Here is a 19597-nt window from a genome sequence, read left to right as displayed (position 1 = left end):
CTCCCAAGCATTGAGGGAGCCAGACTGAGAGTTGGCCCCAACCCATTGCTCCTCAGACAGCGACCAGTGTCTGACAAGCCCTGATTGCCTGATCAGGAATGGGCCTTGGGTCGGGTCAGAGAACTGGGGGTGGGCGGTGGCGAATAACCTCCCATGGCACCCAGGCAGGGGGCTACAACCTCTCCCCAGCTACCGTGAGACAGGGGTGACAGGTATAGAGATGGGATGGGTTGCCTCCCAAGCTTACTTTCACTCCCCCTGCTATCCTACCACAGGAGGCCAGGGCTTGTGCACTGGGGAAGCCCCTGTTATCAGCTGCAGAGCACCTATAAGGATGCTGCCTTGCACCCTAATGGCCTCTTCTGGGTGAGCTGGGCCACAGCTGCCGGAACCACAGGGACTGGTTGGGCTCCCCATGGGTTCATTCAGGAGCCCATCTGAGAGGCTGGCAGAAGAGATGCCCCAGCCTGCAGCATCTGGCTACACTCACCTCATCTCGGCATGGGGACTCGGGCACTGTGACTCAGGCAGAGGGGGGCGCCCAGGGGCCCAGGTGCTACCCAGATCCCAGAGGTCAGCTGGGACCTGTCCTTGCATGCTAGATGCTTGCACTTTAATTGCCGGGCAGGCCTTAGGATCACACCTGTGCAAAAATTTTGTGCACTAGGCTGCTAGTATTTTTTTTTTTTTATTTCAGACGGGGAGTGAGAGAGAAAGGTGGGGAGAGAGAGTGAGAGAGAGGGAGAGAGAAACATCAATGAGAAAATCATTGATTGGCTGTATCCTGCACGCCCCCTACTGGGGATCCAGTTTGCAACCTGGGCACATGCCCTGACAGGGAATAGAACCAGCATCCTCTTGGTGCACGGGACAATGCTCAACCACTGAGCCACACCAGCCAGGGCGGCTGCTAGTATTTTATTATTTATTTATTGTCCTGTTGGATTGCTCCCAATATTTGATCCTTATTGAGAGCCTATGAATATTTCTTCTGAAGGAAGAAATTTTTGGTTTATATATTTTGTAACTGGATTGTGATTCTACCAAGGAATACCCAGACCAGTGAGAGAACTATTCATGTCTTCACTTTTTTATTAGTTATTATAAGTATAGATTTTTTTAAAGCATATACTTTATATTTTTAGCAAACTGTTAACATAATTATATGAGCCTAAGGTACTTATACAATATGCAAGTAAAACATGGGCAAATGTATATGTAGATATATGAGTACATGTAGTATTTTTGTACATAATATTCCCTTCCCCACTGAGGTTGTAGTATAATCAATTTTATAGCTTTTATAAAGCAAATACAGTGATCTTTTTCTTGCCACTGGCTCTCATTCCAATTGGTTTCTTAATTCCTAGATCATGTTTCTATGTGGTGTGTATTTTTCTGTATACTTAGACTTTTCATGTATTTCTTATAAGTAGCAAGAGACTTTTTAGCAAATCCAAGTAGAGTTTTTATATTTTAACTGAGTCAGTTTTCACTCATTGTGATTACTGATAATTTGCACACATTCTTTCCTATCTTAGTACTTAATTTTCCAATTTTTTAGGATTTGGGGGGTTTTTTGGCCATTTCCCCCCAATTCCATTGTTAATTACCCCTTAGGTTAGTAATTACATATATCTATATATATATAAAATAAGCAACCATTATTACCAGCTGACTGAACAACCAGTTGACTGGTCACTATGACATGCACTGACCACACAGGGGAAGATGTTCAACAAAAGAGCTGCTCCCTCGTGGTCAGTGAGCTCCCACAGTCAGTCTCCCGCTGGCCAGCGGCCAGCCTACTGCGGTCCCTCCCCTTAACAGGTTGGCCCTGATAGGGACTGGGCAAGATGGCCCCGATCAGCCCCAATCACAGGTCAGGTAGAGGGACCCCCACCAGTGCATGAATTTAGGCACTGGGTCCCTAGTTTGAATATAAATGTGTATGTATATATACATATTGCTTAATACTTTGTTTAATGTAACTTAACCTTTAAATTTATTTAGTACCTCTTTTACTCTCAAGCAATATTTAACTACTAGAGGCCCAGTGTACAAATTCATGCATGGGGAAGGGGGGGAATCCCCTCAGCCCAGGCTGCACCTTCTCCAATCTGGGACCCCTATACCAGCAGTCGGACATCCCTCTCACAATTCGGGACTCCTGGTTCCTAACTGCTTGCCTGCCTGCCTGCCTGCCTGCCTGATAGCCCCTAGCTGCCCTCCTGCCAGCCTAATTACCTGTAACCACCTCTGCTTGCGGGCCTGGTTGCCCCCAAATGCCCTCCCATGCTGGCCTAGTCTCCCATCATTGCCCACCCCTGCCTGTCTGGTTGCTCCTAGCTGTCCCCACCCCTGCTGGCCTTGTCATGCCCAACTGCCCACCGTGACAGCCTGGTCACCCCCAATTACCCCCCTGCTGGCCTGGTCGCCCCATTCAGCCTGTTGTTCAGTCATTACTATGAAGGTGTCCAGGACAATTTGCATATTCCTCCATTATTATAGACTAGAGGCCTGGTGCATGAAATTTTTACACAGAGGGGTGTGTGTCCCTTAGCCCATCCTACACTCTCTCCAATCTGAGACCCCTCAAGGGATGTCTGACTGCCCTGGGCCTAAAAGGCAGTCGGACATCCCTCTCACAATCCAGGACTGCTGGCTCCCAACCGCTCTCCTGCCTGCTTGATTTCCCCTAACCACTTCTCCCTGCCAGCCTGATCACCCCTAAACACTCCCCTGCCAGCCCAATTGCCCCTAACTGCCCTACCCTGCCAGCTTGGTCACCGCTAACTGCCCTCCCATGCCAGCCTGGCCACCCCTAACTGTCCTGCCCTGCAGGCCTGGGTGCCCCCAACTGCCATCCCCTGCTGGCCATCTTGTGCCGGCCATCTTGTGTCCACATGGTGGTGGCAATCTTGTGTGTTGTAGTGATGGTCAATTTGAATATTACCTCTTTATTAGATAGGATTATTATCCTGTTCCCCTTCTCTTCTAATATGAAAAATATTTTGATATTTTTGTGATTTTTTTATCTTAAATATGCTTTATTTTCCTAAAATGATAAACATTGCATTTTAAAGAGATTGTTTTCTTTTCTTCTACAGACTGCATTATTAAAAATAAATCTTTATTTTTAAAAGCATTGCATAAGCCCCCTTTTCCACCATTGCCCTCTCCTACCTTCCTTCCTCCCAAGCCCTCACCACCCTACCATCTTTGTCCATGAGTTATGCACATATACACATGAGTTCATTGGTTGATCTCTTGCCTCCCCTTGACCTTCCTCTGCCTTCCCTCTGAGGTTTGAAAATCCAATGGATGTCTCCATGTCTCTATTTTTGTTCATTAGTTTCTGTAGCTCATTAGATTCCAAATATGAGTGAGATCATGTGATATTTATCTTCTTTTGACTGGCTTAACATATTTTGCTTAACATAATGCTTTCTAGTTGCATCTATGTTATTGCAAATGGTAAAATTTCTTTCTTTTTTACACCTAGTATTCCATTGTATAAATGTACCACAGCTTTTTAATCCACTCATCTGCTGATGGGCACTTAGCTATTGCAAATTGTGCTGTTATGAATATAGAGGTGCATATATCTTTTCTGATTGGTTTTACTGAGTTCTTGGGATATATGAGTTCCATTTTAATTTTAAGGAAACTCCAAGTTGTTTTCCATAGAATCTGAACCAGTCTGCATTCCCAAAAGCAGTGTACAAGGATTCCCTTTTTCTCCACATCCTCGCCATCACTTGTCATTTGGTGATGATAGCCATGCTGACAGGTGTAAGATGGTATCTCATTGTCATTTTTATTTGCATCTCTGGGATGATTAGTGACTTTGAGCATTTTTTAAATAAGTCTGTTGGCCTTCTGCATGTCCATTTTGGAGAAGTGTCTACATAGGGCCTTTTCCCATTTTTAATTGGGTTGTTTTTCTTTTTTTTATTAAGTTGTATGAGTTTCTCGTAAATTTTGGAAGTTAACCCCTTTTTGGATGTATCATTGGCAAATATGTTCTCCCATGCACTAGGCTCTCTTGTTATTTTGTTGATAGTTTCTTTTGCTGTGCAGAAGTTTTTTTATTTGGATGTAGTCCCATTTGTTTAATTTATCCTTAGCTTACATTGTTCTAGGAGATGTATCCATAAAGATATTGCTACAAGAGATGTCTTAAATTCTGCTGCTAATGGCTTTTGGTAGGATTTTGATGTTTTCACATCTTACATTTAAGTCTTTTCTCCATTTTGAGTTTATTTTTGTGTGTGGTGTAAGTTGGTGGTTAAGTTTCATTTTTTTGCATGTATCTGTCCCATTTTACCAACAGCATTTATTGAAAAGACTGTCTTGACTCCAATGTAAGCTCTTTCCTCCTTTGTCAAATATTAATTGAGCATAAAGGCTTGGGTTGATTTCTGGGTTCTCTGTTCTATTTCATTGGTCTATAAGTCTGTTCTTGTGCCACTACCAGGCAGTTTTGAGAACAGTGGCTTTGTAATACAGCTTGATATCTGGTATTGAGATCCCACCTACTTTGTTGTTCTTTCTCAGGGTCGCTGCAGCTATTTGGGATTTTGGAGGCCAAGCTGTGTAGTTTTGATGCTAGGCTCCTAGTTTCAACAGCTCTCACCTTCAACATCAACACCCTTTTTTAATAAAAAAACTCTCAATAATATGGGATTAAAAGAATCATACTTCAACATAATAAAACACTTATATACCAAACTTATACCCAACATCACACTCTATGGGCAAAAACTAAAACCATTTCCCCTGAGAAACAGGAACAAGACAAGGTGGCCTGCTTTTACCACTCCTGTTCAATATAGTACTGGAAGTGCTAGTGATAGGGATCAGACAAGGAAAGGAAATAAAAGGCATCCAAATTGGTGAAGAAGTAAAACTGTCATTATTTGCAGGTGACATGATACGGTACATAGAAAACCCTAAAGACGCCATACAAAAACATGCTAGTTTTAATAAATAAATTCAGCAGTGCAGCTGGATGCAAAGTTAACCAGAAATCTATTGCATTTTTATACACCATACAGAGGCCTGGTGCATGAAAATTCATGCACTCGGGGGGAACCTCAGCCTGGCCTGTGTTCTCGCCATCTGGGAACCCTCAGGGGATGTCCATATGCTGGCTTATGCCCACTCCCCAGAGGATCAAGCCTAAGCTGGCAGTCAGACATCCCTCTGGCAGCCTGGGAGCCCTTGGGGGATGTCTAACGGATTAGGACAAGGAGCAAGCCTAAGCCGTTAGTCAGACATCCTTAGTGCACTCATGAGGAGGCTCCCACCACTGCTGCTGTGCTGGCCAGCCATGAGCCATGGCTGAGCAGCGCTTCCCCTGTGGAAGTGCACTGACCACCAGGAGGCAGCACCTGCATTGAGTGTCTGCCCCTTGGTGTTTATTGCGTGTCATAGCAACCAGTCCTTCTACTTGTTCACTGTTAGGGTCAATTTTCACATTACCCTGTTATTATATAGGGTAATGAGCTCTCAGATAGGGAAACTAAACAAATAATCCCATTTACCATTGCAAAAAAAATTAAGATACTTTGGAATAAACTTAACTAAGAAGGTAAAAGATCTGTATTTGGGAAAACTACAGGACGTTGAAAAAATAGAGGAAGACATAAACAAATGGAAGAATATACCCTGCTAATGGATTGGTATAATCAGTGTCATTAAAATGTCCATACTACCCAAAGCAATCTATAAATTTAATGTAACCCCATTAAAATACCAATGGCATATTTCACAGATCTAGAACAAACTCTCCAAAAATTCATCTGGAATAAAGAAAGACCCCAAATAGCTATAGCAATCCTGAGAAAGAAGAACAAAGTTGTAGGGGTTACAATGCTAGATAACAAGCTGTACCAAGACATAGTACTCAAAACAGCCTGGTTCTGTCACAAGAGAAGCATCTAGACTAATGGAACAGAATAGAGAACCCAGAAATTGACACATGATGATATGCTCAATTGCGCATTCTTAATATTATTTTTGCTCAAATTGGATAGGTACATTTTTTTATCAGTTTACATTTTCATGTTTCATATAGATTTCGTCACATGAATAGCTTTTGTTTATTGTTTACCCTTCTTGAAACCCCGATCTTTTTTTGTGTGCTATTTTTATTTCCATAGTAAATTATTACAAAATTTTGCAAATTGAGATATTTTTTATTTGACAAAAAAAAATTGTGTTCCTTTACTTTTATTCTTAAAAAACGTATTTTGCTGGCTATGTTCAAATCTGATTTGTGAGTTACTTTCTTTCAGAACATTAAAAATACTTGGTATATTGTTACCTTTGAGACATTAACTGTAATTATTACATTAATTTATATGTAATTTAATCTGTTTTTCTTATTGCTACAAGATCTCTTCTGGCTAATTGCAAGTGTTTTTGGTATTGTGTTTCTCAAATCTGAGGATCCAACGTTCTTCAATTCTAGAAAATTCTTGGGCATTGACCCTTCCAATATAACTTCTTTTTATCTTAAATCTTTCTTGTTATCATGACATGCAATAATCTTATGTTCTTATTCTAACTTCATCTTCATGATTCTTAATCTGTTTCATATTTTCTTTTTTCTCTGGCTCCTGTGTTTTCAGTAATTTATTAAACATAATTTTAAAATTTACCAATTTTCTTAAAAGTTTATTATTTTTGGACCACTTTTACTCTTCAGGTTTCTAATATTAATTGTATGTTTTTATATTTAGAATTCCTGATTGTGTTTTAGAGTTTTCTGGTCAAGATTAAGGAAAATTTTCTTCCTGCAGCTTTTGCTGTTTTGTTTTTTAATATATTGATAAGTTTACTGCCTATACTCTTATTGGTTGTGGTTGAGTAGTTTGATGATTTCTCAAAAATTTTTCAGTCATTTCATTCCCACCAATCATATTTTCTGCTAAATGACTGAGGACACAATTCAAAACTCTAATCCACTTTTTACTTGGCATGTTTTTGTGTGTATTCTGGTTCAAATTTCTCTGATGAGGGGTTATGGATCAGAACTCTCAGGAGCATTTGGTTTGGTTTGTTCTCTTACAGAGGCAGAAAGTATATTGACTTTATGTTTAGAGATTTCTTTTCCCTACATTCTTCAGCTTCAGTAAAATTAACTTGTTTGACAGTAAAATTAATGTTTAATGTTATAACTCTAGGTTTAGGTCTCTAATACCTAAAATTTTATCTTCTACCTTAAGTTTTGGCCAGCAAAACTATTGATATCCAAGTCACACATTAGTTTTAGAACTTTTATTTGTAAAACACTTTAATATTTTTAGGTTTTATCCTTTTAAATATTTCTTCCACTTTTCGGTTCTTTATGATTTCTCTCAATAGTTAACTACAATCCTATATAATAATAGAGAAACATGCAAATTAACCATCACTTCATCACTCTGCTACACCCACCAGCCAATCAGTGAGTATGCAAATCAACCCAACAAAGATGGAGGTTAATTTGCATATGCAGGTGCAGAGTGAAGACTGAAGATGACTGAAGATGGCATTGGTCACAGAGCTGGAACAAGCAGTAGGCTTGTGTTGCTCCTGGCAATGGAGGAAGCCAAGCTTCCTGCTGGCCCTGGGTTCTGCTCAAGGCCTCTGGCTCAAGGTCTCTGGCTCAAGTCCTCCACTCAAGGAGGGCCTGGGGGCCTGGGTTTCCAGGAGAGAAGCCAAACCTTGCTGCCAGGTTTGGACCAAAGACCTGGGTCCCGGGTGCTGGAGGAAAACTGGTGTCAGCAGCCAGGGGAAGGAAGGCCTATTGCGTGAATCTTTTTGCAACGGGCCACTAGTGTAATATAAAATTGAAATTATATATATTAAGTACGTAGGAATTTTGGGTGGATTTTCAGTAATACTATTGATAAGTACAGTTCTGTCATTTCTCTAGTTTTTATATTCAGGTATTTTATTTCCTCTGACTGTTTTGGCTGTTGCTTCTAAAACAATAGCAGAAAATGAAATTGTTTCTAATGGTGTCTGTTAAGCAATGAATATAATGGATATGTTTTATATTAAAGTTTTATTCGTTTAAACCATTTTTACATGTTGTTGTTTTTAATTAGGAATGGATGCGTTATTCAGATAGCAATCACTGTTAACTTTTATTTATTCCATAGTTTTGTTTAATTTGTTTATGTCATTCTGTATAAGTCTGTCTTAATTTGCCTTTCTTTATGTAATACTGAACCTTTCCTGCTCTTTCAAATCTCTGAACTGACAGGAGTATGCAACCAGTGGTTGGAACCTGAATGTGATGCTAATGCTGGATCAGTCTGTTTTTTGCCATATCAATGCAGACATCTCAGGCATGAAGGTTCCCTGGTTGTATGTTGGCATAATTTTCTCAGCATTTTGTTGGCATATTGAGAATCACTGGAGTTACTCCATCAACTACCTACACTGATGAGCAGATCCCAATAGCTGGGCTGGACCTCAAGATTCACTTTATATGTCCAAACTTTTATGTCTTCTCTTTACCTGAACAGGGGTGAGCCAAAGACCTGGTATGGGGTGCCCTCATTTGCAGCAGAACATTTGGAGGACGTGATGAAGAGGCTGACACCTGAGTGGTTTGATAGCCAGCCTGACATTCTACATCAACTTGTTACCCTGATGAATCCCAGTACCCTCATGGCCTATGGTGTTCCCCTGAGTACCTGGAAATAAAGGGCAAAAGGAATTTAATCCTGCTCAAGTGTGGGGAAGGAATGAGGAAGAACTTGTTTGAGGAAATAAATTTATATGCATTTTGATGTCGAGACTAGGCTCACTCTCATATCTTTCCCTTTCTATGTTAGTGTGAAGTTGCAAACCTATACAGATTATTTGTATATCATAACAAGGAAAAGAAAGGAAAGTTGAGATAATTTATTTAATAACATAAAAGCTCAAACGTGGATTTTCCCTTTTAATCTACCTTTCAGTCTAGAATTGGTCTTCTGTTTATATCTATATAAATAAAAATGTAAATGTTCATTTGTTCAAAATCTTAAATCTCCGAAAGTTCTTCATTGATTGCTTTGAAATTGACACAATGTTGCATTTGAATATGCGCGTGTTTTTATATACCTATATACCTACTATTATATAGATGTCACAACTGTGACAGGTAAAAACATGCCTTTTTTGAAAAGCAGTGCCATCTGTTGGATGTAAAAGCAACACACGCTATGCTAAATATTTTACGATTCCATTTCAATGTTTCTGTTTACAATTATAAATTGTAGATAAAATTAACTACAAATATGCGTGTCTAGCTGCAAAACGATCAATCAGTTGAGATATTCTCACATCAATTGCTGGAAATTGGGAACAGAAAAGTGCTGGTTGATCTGACCTCTGAACGAATTTCATAGCCTCATAACCTGCAATTTAGTGATGTCAAAAGAAGAATTGGTTGAAAAAGTATTTCCCAATATTCAATCCAATTATAAGAATCACGATTGGCTGAGTGAACAAGCTATTCGTTTTGTGTTTTTGTTTGTTTGTTTGTTTGTTTGTTTGTTTTTTGAACGAGCTATTCTTGCGGCCAAGAACAAAGACATCTCAAACCTAACAGTATTATTCAGTCTAACATTCAAAGCAAGGCAGTCACATACAAGTCTGTCGACATTGTGGAAGAAGATGAAGCGGTAAATTATCCAACAGAATTTTTTAATTCACTCAATCTGCCAGGGATGCCACCGCACGTACTGCAATTGAAAATCGGTGTGCCAATTATCATGTTGCAAAATATCAACCAGCCAAAGCTTTGCAATGGCACGTGGCTTGCAGTAAAATAATAAATGAGCAATGTTGTAGAAGCAACAATCTTGACAGGACCTTTCAAAGGTGAAGATGTCCTCATTCCTATGATTCCAACGTATATGCCATTTCAATTTAAGAAATTGCAATTCCCAATTCGATTGGCTTTTGCAGTCACCATCAACAAAGCTCAGGGCCAATCTTTAGAATTGTGCGGTTTAGATCTAGACACGGATTGCTTCTCACATGGACAATTATATGTTGCGTGTTCTAGAGTCGGTAAACCAGACAATCTATATCTGCACAGACAATGGAACAACAAAAAATATTATATACCCATAAGCATTGTGAAATTAAACATATTAGAAACATGCACTTTCTCTTTTCTTATTTTCCCATTTTTTTTATTTTTAAAAAAACTTAAAAAATTTTATTGTTGAAGGTATTACATAACTCCCATTTCTCCCCCATTTCTTTCTTTCTTTATTTTTTTATTATTATTAGTTAAGGTATTACAAATGTGTCCTCATCCCCCCATTAACCCCCAACCTCCCCCCACACACACACACTCATGATCCCATCCCCCTGTTGTCCATGTCCATTGGTTTGGCTTATATACATGTATACAAGTCCTTCAGTTGATCTCTTCCCCTTACCCCCACCCTTCCCTACTTTCCTTCTGGGGATTGATAGCCTGATTGCTGTTTCTCAGTCTTTGGATCTGTCCCTTTTCATCAGTCTATGTTGTTGTCTATAATCCACAAATGAGTGAGATCATGTGGTATTTATCTTTCTCTGACTGGCTTATTTCACTTAGCATAATGCTCTCCATTTCCATACATGCTGTTGCAAAAGGCAAGAGTTCCTTTTTTTTTTTACTACAGCATCGTATTCCATTGTGTAGATGTACCACAGTTTTCTAATCCACTCATCTGCTGATGGGCACTTAGGCTGTTTCCAAATCTTAGCTATGGTGAATTGTGCTGCTATGAACATAGGGGTGCATATATCCTTTCTGATTGGCATTTCTGGTTTCTTGGGATATATTCCTAGGAGTGGGATCACTGGGTCAAATGGGAATTCCATTTTTAGTTTTTTGAGGTAGGTCCATACTGTTCTCCACAGTGGCTGCACCAGTCTGCATTCCCACCAGCAGTGCAGAAGGGTTCCTTTTTCTCCACATCCTCTCCAACACTTGTCGTTTGTTGATTTGTTGATGATAGCCATTCTGACAGGTGTGAGATGATAACGCATTGTCATTTTGATTTGCATCTGTCATATAATTAGTGACTTTGAACATGTTTTCATATGTCTTTTGGCCTTCTGTATGTCCTCTTTTGAAAAGTGTCTAGCTAGGTCCGTTGCCCATTTTTTTATTGGATTGTTTATCTTCCTTTTGTTAAGTTTCATGAGATCCCTGTAAATGTTGGAAATTAAACCCTTATTGGTGGTATCATTGGCAAATATGTTCTCCCATGTAGTGGGTCTTCGTGGTGTTTTGTTGATGGTTTCCTTTGCTGTGCAAAAGCTTTCTATTTTGATGTAGTCCCATTTGTTTATTTTTTCTTTAGTTTCCATTGCCCTAGGAGCATTATCAGAGAAGAAATTCCTTCGGCATATGTTTGCAATTTCGCTGCCTGTGGATTCCTCTAGTATTTTATGGTTTCCCATTTTACGTTTAAGTCTTTTATCCATTTGGTTTATTTTTGTGTACGGTGTGAGTTGGTGGTCTTGTTTCATCTTTTTGCATGTATCTGTCCAATTTTCCCAACACCATTTATTGGAGTCAAGAGACTGTCTTGACTCCATTGTATGCTCTTGCCTCCTCTGTCGAATATTAATTGGGCATAGTGGTTTGGGTCGATTTCTGAGGTCTCTATTCTACTCCATTGATCTATATGTCTGTTCTTGTGCCAGTACCAAGCTGTTTTAAGAACAGTGGCTTTGTACTACAGTTTGATATCTGGTATTGAGATCCCACCTACTTTGTTCTTCTTTCTTAGGATTGCTGCAGCTATTCAGGGTTTTTTTGTTTTGTTTTTTTTAATTCCAGATGAATTTTTGGAACGTTCGTTCTAGATGTGTGAAATATACCATTAGTAATTTAATGGGGATTGCATTGAATCTATAGATTGCTTTAGGTAACATGGACATTTTGATGATGTTGATTCTACCAATCCATGAACACGGTATATTCTTCCATCTGTTTATGTCTTCCTCTATCTCTTTTTTCAGTGTCCTGTAGTTTTTGGCATATAAGTCTTTTACCTCCTTAGTTAAGTTTATTCCTAGGTATTTTAATTTTTTTGGTGCAATGGTAAATGGCATTGCTTCTGTAGTTTCACTTTCTGTAAGTTCACTATTGGTGTAAAGAAATGCCATGGATTTCTTAGCATTAATTTTGTATCCTACATTGCCGAATTCATTTATTAAGTCTAATAATTTTTTGATGGAGTCTTTAGGGTTCTCTATGTACAGTATCATGTCATCTGCAAATAAGGACAGTTTTACTTCTTCTTTTCCAATATGGATGCCTTTTATTACTTCTTCGTGTCTGATTGCAACAGCTAGTACTTCCAGTACTATGTTGAACAGGAGTGGTGAGAGGTGATTCTCTGTCTTGTTCCTGTTTTTAGGGGGAATGGTTTTAGTTTTTGCCCATTGATTATGATGTTGGCTGTGGGTTTGTCATATATGGCGTTCATTATGGGTATGATTCCTATCTTGCTGAGAGTTTTTATCAAGAAAGGGTGTTGGATTTTGTCAAATGCTTTTTCTGCATCAATCGATATGACTATGTGGTTTTTTTCTCTCAATTTGTTTATGTGATGTATCACATTTATTGATTTGCGGATATTGTACCATCCTTGCATCCCTGGGATAAATCCTATTTGTTCATGGTGTATGATCTTTTTAATGTACTGCTGGAACCGATTTGCTAGGATTTTGTTGAGGATTTTGGCATCTATGTTCATGAGGAATATTGGCCTATAATTCTCTTTCATTGTATTGTCTTTATCTGGTTTTGGGATTAGGGTGATGTTGGCTTCATAGAATGAGCTGGGAAGTGTTCCTTCCTCTTCGATCTTTTGACATAATCTGAGGAGGATAGGTTTTAGGTCTTCCTTGAATCTTTGGTAAAACTCCCCTGTGAAGCCATCTGGCCTCGGGCTTTTGTTTGCTGGAAGCTTTTTGATTACTGCTTCGATTTCCTCCGTAGTTATTGGCTTGTTGAGATTTTTAGATTCTTCCTGATTAAGTTTTGGAAAGTTGTATTTTTCTAGGGATATGTCCCTTTCCTCCAGGTTGTGTAGTATGTTGGAGTAGAGTTGTTCATAGTATTTTCTAACAATATTTTGTATTTCTATGGGGTCTGTTGTTATTTCTCCTCTTTCATTTCTGATTTTGTTTATTTGGGTCCTCTCTCTTTGTTTCCTGGTGAGCCTGGCTAGAGGTTTGTCAATCTTGTTTATCCTTTCAAAGAACCAGCTCTTGGTTTTGTTGATCTTATGTATTGTTTTTTTGGTCTCTATGTCGTTTATCTCAGCTCTGATATTTGTTATTTCCTTCCTCCTGCTTACTCTGGGCTTTCTTTGTTGCTCTCTTTCTAACTCTTCGAGTTGTAGAGTTAGGTCATTTATTCTCATTGTTTCTTGTTTCTTGCAGTAGGCTTGTAGAGCTATGAACTTCCCTCTCAAGACTGCTTTTTGCTGTGTCCCATAGGTTTTGGATTGTTGTGTTTTCATTGTCGTTTGTTGCCATGATGTCTCTTATTTCTTCTTTGATCTCACTGGTAACCCAGTCATTGTTTAATAGCATGCTATTTAGTCTCCATGTGTTTGATTTTTCCGGATTGTTTTTGTTGTAGTTGATTTCCAGTTTTATGCCTTTGTGGCCTGAGAAGATGCTTGATATGATTTCAAATTTCTTGAATTTGAAGAGACTTTGTCTGTGACCCAATATATGGTCTATCTTTGAAGATGACAAATGTGCACTTGAGGAAAATGTATATTCTGTGGCTTTGGGGTGAAATGTTCTGAAGATGTCAATTAATTCCATCTGATCTAGTGAGTCATTTAGGATTGATGTTTCTTTGCTGAGTTTCTGTTTAGCGGATTTGTCCAGTGGTGATAATGAGGTGTTAAAGTCCCCTACTATGATTGTATTGCTGTCAATCTCTCCCTTGATCTTCTCCAGAAGATTTCTTACGTATTTGGGTGCTCCTATATTGGGTGCATATATATTTACCAGAGTTATTTCTTCTTGTTGGACTGCTCCCTTTAGTATTATGAAGTGGCCTTCTTGATCTCTTTTTATGTCCTTCACTTTGAGATCTAATTTGTCAGATATAAGTATTGCTACCCCAACTTTTTTTTTCCACTTCCATTGGCCTGAAAAACCTTTTTTGCATCCCTTCACCATCAGTCTGTGTGTGTCTTTTTTTCTGAGGTGGGTTTCCTGTAGACAGCAGATATATGGGTCCTGTTTTCTTATCCACTCAGTTACCCTATGCCTTTTGACTGGGGAATTTAATCCATTTACATTTAAAGTTATTATTGATAGAAACTTGTTAGTCACCATTTTTGTTCTTTACCGCTGTGTTCCTTCTTTGTTTCCTATTTTTTCCATTTACAGCAGACCCTTTAGCATTTCTTGCATTGCTGGTTTGGTTGTAATAAACTCCCGTAGACCATTTTTGTCTGTGAAGCTCCTGATTTGACCCTCAATTTTGATTGATAGCCTCAATGATACAGTATTCTTGGATTCAGAGCATTCCTTTGCATGACTTTGTATATTTCATTCCATTCCCTTCTTGCCTGATGTGTTTCTGTTGAGAAATCGGTCGCTAGTCTGATGGGGGATCCTTTGTAGGTAACTGTCTCTCTCTGGCTGCTTTTAAGATTCTCTCTTTCTGTCTCTCTCTGGCTGCTTTTAAGATTCTTGCTTTGTTGTTGGTGTTTGCCAATTTAATTATTATGTGCCTTGGCGTCGGTCTTTTCTGGTTCATTTTGTTTGGGACTCTGTGAGCTTCTTGGATTTGTGTGAGTTTTTTCTTCCCTATATCAGGGAAATTTTCTGTTACTATTTTTCAAACAGGTTTTCTATTCCTTGCTCAGTTTCCTCTCCTTCTGGCACCCCTATTATTCAGATGTTGTTTCGTTTAGCGTTGTCCCAGAGTTCTCTTAGGCTCTCCTCCTGCTCTTTATTTTTTTTTTTTCTAGAAGCTGTTCTGTTTGGGGGTTTTTTCCTACTTGTCTTCTAGCTTGCGGATGCAGTCCTCCTCTTCTTCTAGTCTACTGTTGATGCTTTCTATTGAGTTCTTTATAGCAGTGTGTTATGGGTTGGCTCAGCGAGATAGACCACCAACTCAGAATTTAAATTTAGGAACCTTTATTAAGCTGGCCAGCTGTCTGAAGTCCCAGCACTCTGCCAAAGCAAAGGCTGAACTGCAGCCATGACTGCGAGCATTACAGCCTATTTATTTGCAAAAACTACAAAGTTACAAAGCCTTGTTTACACAATTTGTTCCCGACATAGTATAGCATTATCACCTTCCTATCTATGTTTTCCAGGAACAGAGAGCACAGTATATTGAGGAGGGACCATGAGACCATATCTCAAGGCCTGACCTGATGTCAGTACCTTCCTATCTGTCTGTTCCAGGAACAGACAGTACAGCGTGCCCCAATATGCAGCCCAGTACATTCCCTACTGGTTTTATTGGGATTTAAATTTTTGATTCAGTGTCCTTTTCTAAGATTTTGGAGTATTGGGTGTATAAAATTATTAACTTTACAGTCTGTATTCAAAAGCTGTTGTAGGTTCCCAAGGGCTGGCGAGGTCGTGGCTGCATGTGGAGTAGGGCTGGGGCTCCCAGAGCTTTGTGACCCAGGAGGTTTAGCTGGGGCTGGGTGCTGTGGCTGGCTCAGCCTCTCTGGCTTGTCTAGGGGATGCAAGGGGCCAATCAGGTTGAACCATTGGGGAAGAGTTCAGCGTTGAATGGTGAAGAGCTGGCCAGGGTCTAGGCTGCTTACATAGAGTCTTAGTCCCCATGTCTTTCCCCCTTCCCATTGGTCAGTCCACCAGGCGAGAGGCATGAGGAGGACGGGGTTACAATTTCCGATCGTGCAGTTCTTCTTTGGGGCCCCAGGTTGAACCTCTCTGTTCAGACGGAGGAGCTTGTCGGTGGGAGGTTTTTTCCCTGGGGCTAGGGTCTCACAACCCCAAGAGGCGCAATAGAAGTCACCCTCTCCTCTATAGTTACTACCCCCTTCCTGGGGGCAGACATAATGTCGAGTGTGCCACAATTCTTGCTCTAGGGTTAAGTCTCCGCACCCATAACCCCTGGCTTTGGTGACCCGGGGATGGCCCCCCGAGCCATACCCAGTCGATGCAGTTTTGCTACGGGAATTTTTCCAGTTTTTTTCAAATAGTTTACAGAGATCTGTCGGGATGACAGGCGCCCCTATTTCAACAATAGAGTTTATAACAGTTCCATCAATAGTACGTGTGACTTCCTAAGAGTTATTTCTGGCTGAATGGGTATTTCCCAGTCCCGACTGCAGGCAGATGAGGAGAGTTAGGAAGAACACCAAGTGAGTCTGACCTTCAACGGGTCTCAAGTCTTCTGGACCCACCAACCCTCAATGCTGTCGTTCGTTTTTTTAACCTGCATACGATGAATTCAGTGCCTTTTTTCTGTGACTTTGATGGTGGTTGGAGTGCTTTGCACCAACTGGTAGGGTCCACACCATCTAGGTTCCAGGCTGCCAGGGTCGTGACACTTCACCCAAATGAGATCTCCCGGAGAGAAGGCAGGCTGTGTTGGACTGGATCTCAGCACGTCCTCCTCCTGTCTGGCTCTCACCACCCGTAGTGCCGACAAGGTGCTGCTCTGCAAAGCCTGTAAGGACTTAAGCAAATTTCGGGTAGACAGCCGGGCAATTTTTTCCTCCCTTCGGCGGGGAAGAAGAGGTGGTGGCCTGCCAAATATAATTTCATAAGGGGTGAGTCCCTTTATGTGTGGAGTGCACCTAGCTCTGAGGAGAGCAAAAAGGAAGGAGACTTATCTAGTTTTTATTTGTTTTTAATTTTAATTTAGTTAATGTTTTTTTTTTAAGGTTTGATTTATTTTTTTATTTGTTCAGAATTTTGTGGCCTATAGACACAATGCAATTTTTAGGTAATTTTCAGGACTTTAACTATGGATTGTGTAACTTTGGCGATGAATGCTGGGCCATTATCGGACCCTATGTATAGTGGCAGGCCAAACCGGGGGACAATTTCAGTGAGGAGTTTTCTAACTACTACCTGTGCTGTCTCTGCCTTGGTTGGATATGCCTCAGGCCAGCCAGAGAAGGTATTAATGAAAACCAGCAAGTATTTATACCCTTCTTCTTCTTCTGGTATCTCGGTGAAGTCCACTTTCCAGTGTTCTCCAGGGTTCTGTTCTCGGAATCGCTGCACCGGCGCGGCCACAACAGGGGGCCCTTGGTTTACCCGGGCACACATTTGGCATCTTCTAGTCATATTTTGTGATATTTTTCTGGAGCCCTTGGATGTAAAATTTTCTTCCCAGTAGTTCTTATAGCTTCCTTCCCCCCAGGTGCGTGCTCTGGTGGGTCTGGGAAGTGATGGTCCGCCCCAGGGCTTCTGGCACTATAGGCCTTCCATCTGGCAGGATTAGCCATCCAGTCTCTTCTTTCTGGGACCTTAGTTTTACAGCTAGCCTCTGCTCTCCTGTCACATAAGTAGGCTCCTCTGGGAGCCTTTGTGCTGGCAGGGCTACGAGAACTTCTAGGGGCCCTATTGGTCTTTTAGCCACGTCCTTGGCGGTTTGGTCTGCAAGTCAATTTCCCTGTGCTTCGGGACTATTACCCTTTTGGTGCTCTCAGTAATGAATTACTGCCACTTCTTTTGGCCCCCGTATGGCTGCCAGGAGGTTAAGTATTTCAGAAGAATTTTTAATGTCCTTTCCTCCTGAAGTCAGGAGGCCTCTTTCCTGATATAGGGCCCCATGCATGTGTACAGTGGCGAAAGCATATTGACTGTCTGTGAAAATGTTCACATTTTTTTCTTTTTTTAAAAAATATATTTTATTGATTTTTTTACAGAGAGGAAGGGAGAGAGATAGAGAGCTAGAAACATCGATGAGAGAGAAACATCGATCAGCCGCCTCCTGCACATCTCCTACTGGGGATGTGCCCGCAACCCAGGCACATGCCCTTGACCGGAATCGAACCTAGGACCTTTCAGTCCTCAGGCCGACGCTCTATCCACTGAGCCAAACCGGTTTCAGCTACTTTCTTTTTTTTTTCTTTTCCTTAACGGAGGGCCTGAGTGAGTGCTATAAGTTCTGCCTTTTGGGCTGAGGTGCCTCGTCCTAAGGTCTGTGCCCAGAGAACCTTCTTTTGTGTCACCACTGCCGCCCCCGCATACCGGCTACCTTCCTCTACGAAGCTGCTCCCGTCAGTGTAGACTGTCTCATCTGGATTCTGCAGGGGCTGGTCCACAAGGTCCTCTCGGAGGGAAGTGAGGGAAGTCAATGTCTCTTTGCAGTCATGCAAAGGGGGCTCTGCCTCCTCGTCAGTGAGGAGTGTGGCCAGGTTTATGGCAGCTGTTTTCAGGAAGCTTACTCGTGGTGGGTCTAGCAGTAACACCTGGTACTGGGTAATGCGGGCGATGGACATCCATCTCTCCGGGGGGGGGCGGGGGGGGCTCCTTAATAAGGTCTCAACTGCATGCAGAGCAACTACTTGGAGATTTTGGCCAAAGGTTAGCTTTGAGGCTTCCTTTACCAGGAGGGCGGTGGCTGCAATGGCTCTCAAGCAGTTGGGCCATCCCGATGCCACTGGGTCAAGTCTCTGAGAGAGATAAGCTACGGGGCATTTCCATGGTCCTAGGGGTTGTGTGAGGACCCCTTTCGCCACCCCTTTGTTCTCAGCTACATGTAGCTGGAAGGGTTTGGTTAGGTCTGGCGGGGCAAGTGCCGGGGCGCTTATTAGGGCTTTTTTTAGTTTTTTATAAGCCTCTTCTTCTTTTTCTGTCCAGACCAGGGCGGCCTCCTTTCCCCCTGTTGCAGAGTATAGTGGTTTCACAATTTCTGCAAAACCTAGTATCCATAGCCTGCAATAACCCACTGCCCCGAGGAACTCCCGGACTTGCCTTTTGGTGGTAGGTCTGGGGATTGACAAGATGGCCTTTATTCTGCTCCTGGATAAAGTTCGCCTACCCCCTTTTATGTTGTAACCCAAATATGTTACTTGGGTAGTGCATAGCTGGGCTTTCTTGGTTGAGACCCGATACCCCAAATGATCTAGGGTGGTGAGCAACTCTTGAGTGGCCTGTCTACAGTCCTGTTCCTCCTCCATGGCCAGTAGGAGGTCGTCTACATAGTGGAGCAGAGTCAGCCGTGGATGGTCCTGACGGAACTCCTGGAGGTCTTGGTTTAGGGCCTCATCGAACAGAGTGGGTGAGTTCTTAAACTCTTGTGGCAACCTAGTTCGAGTTAACTGTCCAGGCTCTCCCTCTGTTGGGTCCACCCACTCGAAGGCGAAAATAGATTGACTCTGCTTTGCCAGGGGAAGGGAGAATTAGGCATCCTTTAGGTCTAAAACAGTGTAGAACCGGTGTTCTGGCTTGAGGAGGCTGAGAAGAGTGTAAGGTTTCGGAACCATGGGATGGATAGTCTCAACCCTCTTGTTTACTTCCCTTAAGTCCTGCACCAGCCTGAAATCCTCAGTCCCTGGTTTCTGTACTGGCATCAGGGGAGTGTTCCAAGCAGATTGGCAAGGAATCAAGATTCCAGCCTTTT

The 19597-nt window shown here is 41.4% G+C and overlaps 1 pseudogene across 1 annotated transcript in view; it reads left to right on the top strand.

The window, feature by feature from the left end:
- The window catches only part of LOC308512299 (lysine-specific demethylase 5D-like), a 91014-nt pseudogene that overhangs the window by 42710 nt on the left and 28707 nt on the right, over positions 1 to 19597 (top strand). Inside the window, exons 10-11 of the transcript in view lie at positions 8261 to 8442; positions 8526 to 8688. The product of the transcript in view is annotated as a lysine-specific demethylase 5D-like (transcript). The remainder of the gene's footprint in view (positions 1 to 8260; positions 8443 to 8525; positions 8689 to 19597) is intronic.

The sequence above is a fragment of the Myotis nattereri genome (genome assembly GCF_964212035.1).
Source record: "Myotis nattereri genome assembly, chromosome: Y".
NCBI lineage: Eukaryota > Metazoa > Chordata > Mammalia > Chiroptera > Vespertilionidae > Myotis > Myotis nattereri.
The sequence above is the reverse complement of the archived record's forward strand: the minus strand, read 5'-3'. Positions and strand labels throughout refer to the sequence as shown.